This window comes from Morone saxatilis, unplaced genomic scaffold, assembly GCF_004916995.1.
Source record: "Morone saxatilis isolate NCDOM2014 unplaced genomic scaffold, NCSU_SB_2.0 Contig16, whole genome shotgun sequence".
Taxonomy (NCBI): domain Eukaryota; kingdom Metazoa; phylum Chordata; class Actinopteri; family Moronidae; genus Morone; species Morone saxatilis.
The window spans coordinates 20117810-20120682 of record NW_023339718.1 but is presented as its reverse complement, the minus strand read 5'-3'; the positions used below and the strand labels follow the sequence as shown (position 1 = coordinate 20120682).

The 2873-nt window shown below is 43.2% G+C and overlaps 1 protein-coding gene across 1 annotated transcript in view; it reads left to right on the top strand.

Annotated features, from left to right (window-relative positions):
- fgf5 (fibroblast growth factor 5) overlaps window positions 1–2873 on the top strand; it is a 10284-nt gene that overhangs the window by 4413 nt on the left and 2998 nt on the right. The gene's annotated exons all lie outside the window — the stretch shown is intronic.

The window sequence follows — 2873 nt, the reverse complement described above, 5'->3', positions numbered from 1 at the left end:
CTGTTCCCAAGATCAAGAATGAATTTCCTTGCCCAAAGTTTCATATTGTTTACCTCTGATTTGAACCCTTTCTTGTGTTCTGAGCAAACTTCTTTCCAGTGTCCATACTTGGCACTGGAATTAAATTTGGCCAAATACTGTGAATCTGCATCTCATTTGCCACTGATACGATGCCTCTCTCTGCTGGACTCCATCTTCTTCTGGACTCATGAAAGTTTACAAAACCTTGCCTAGTGCAGCGTATATTTTTTTAATTATTACTGTCCGCTTTGCATATGGCCGCATAACAAGACCCCAAATCTGACAATCAGCATGTCTATGGCATAGTGCTGTACTTTAGCCACAGTTTTCAGAACAGAACTTTCAAAAAATCCCCCCAGAACACACAAGTAAGCCGATAATCCTGCCCACAGCGAGCTTGGCCTCAGCTGCCGTGAGCAGGCTGGCCGGCCAGCCAGCCAGCAGCCAGCCACACTGACGAGTCATCTGTGGGAGCCTTGGCAGGCATATAGATAGAAGCGGCTCCCTATTAGCATGTGTTAATGGGAAGAGCAGATTAAGTCCTGTCTGGGATAGCTGATAATATACAGAGGAGTGAGCCACGAAGTGAAGATCAATATGTTGAGTAAACAATCAGCCAGGCAGGCAACAATCGGAGAGTCTGAGCTGAGCTGCTGTGAGTGTGAATGCTGAGCAACAGCGATTTATGCCCCCCCAGCTCCCGGTATTGTTTCATGAAACCCTGTCAGCGGGGAGTGATGAGGCGTCTTTCTTTAAGCCACAGTTTGCTTGAAATCTACCAATGCGACTGTTAGCTTTTCCTCCAGCACATACATATTCAGTCGTCATTGCAGCTTATGTAAGTGAGCAGGAAAGTTACTAACTTTCTCAGGGTCAAAGCACATGCCAAACAAGATTTAAAAATAAACCGAAACTGAGCAGACATGGATAATAACAGAAAACAATACAACAAAGCAAAACAGCACACTGCGGGGTATTGCCTCAAACTAAAACCCGATCATCATTTTTGTTCTGTTGGACGTTTGTCATGCACAGCCACAGTCTGACTCAGTGGGATTTTCTTTCTTGTGGTCCAACATGTCTGCAATCCGCTCTCATCTGCTGCTTCATCTCCCGTTGCAAACTGTCGAAATGTCACAAATGAAAGTCCAACTTTCCGCATCCACTCCTCCTGCACCAACTCAAAGGTCGACCGTCTGATGTTTGTGGCTGCTTTTGTTGTGTCTGCACGACTCCCTCAGTAAATTCAATCAGGCTGAAGTTGATGCCCTTAGAGCAGAGCTGTTCGCAGGTTCCAGCATTGCGGCAAGGGAGGAATCCAAGAAGCAGCATCATTAATAGAAAGATTAACCTTGCAGTGAAGGACAACAGGAAATACTTCCATTTAGTCATTATTTATCCTAATGAGCACAGAGCAGCTTTAGTTACAGATCATCTGAAGCTGCCTTGCTCAAGGGCACGCTAGCATGGGGGATTCTTCCTCACAGCTGAAAGACAGTCTACCTTGTTTTCTGTGATAAATTGCCTTTCGTTTGGGATTGTTGTGAATCTCAGTGTCAGAGGCAGGAATAATCTCATTGGTCGTGTTAAATGTCAGCGGGCGGGGCCTAAATGACACTTTTTCTAGATGATAACATTAGACACATTCCAAAAAATAGGAAACGTAAAAACAATAAGCACTCTTTCTCATGACAAAAAACTGCCAGTTACGTAGAAGTCATTGTATTTGCTAATTAAAGCTACTATGAGAAATGTCTCCTGGGTAACCTGAAATGAATGGGCTGATATCAACATGTAGATTACACCAAGTTTTCGATTTATCTCATTTCACACGTTTAATAAAACCTTTGATCTAAACCAAGAATTTTTGGTCACCCCTGTCCTTCGCTCCTGCACCAACATCAGATCAAAATGTCCACACAAAATCAAACTCTAATGGACTGAAAGTTACTGAGCACATTCATGGTCCCTCCAGGATGAGCCCCTTTCATTTTAGACAAACCTTTCTACCAGCATCAGCCTCAGGACACATTTTTTCATCATAAGTATAACAAAACAGTCAATGTGTTGAGCATAAAAAATAATTCAGTAGTTCAAACTAATACAAACTACTACAAAAAGGTTCTCTGCTTACTATATACTACTATGTTTGTAGAACTTTCAACTGCAACCTACAGCCTTTCTTGGTTTTTTGGTGTATTCTTCTGGAGTTTGCTCCATGAGAACTAACTGATTGGTGGACTGGTTAAAAGCTCTGCATAGCTCTGCATAGTTTTACCTTAAGTGGACCTTGAGTTAAAGTCTTTCATTTTTAATGTTTTTCGTGCCATATGAGATTTTGCTACCTCTAGAAGCTGATAGCAGACCCTTCAACTTTCTTTTTGCAGTACTGCCTTACCACTTACTGTTGATACTTTGCACTCTGTTTCTGGCTCCAATCATTGCAGTTGGGGCTTATTTTTGCCTCCGGAGCAGCTCTGCCTCAGAGAAATATTTGTATAACTAAAACTCCAATCTGTGGCTACAGCTGCACTGTGCTATTTAACGGCCTTGATGATCTGAGGTGGATGTAAACCTCGGGGGCCAGAGACAGGCTCGGGCCTCACGTTGGGGTGTCAGGTGACACCCTGAACCTTATCTTGTTGCATCGTCTGTCATATTTAATATTTAGATGTTTTCACAGTGCCAATTTATTGGCTGAATAACAGACGAGGAGACAGATGCACATTGCTCTGCCTGACCTCCTCAGCAAGCCATCACAAACATAATCTTTTGAAAGGTCAAAGGGTTACCTGCATTTGTTGAACAAACAGTGACCAAGTGAGGGGGAGAGAGATGGATGGGGGGGGGGG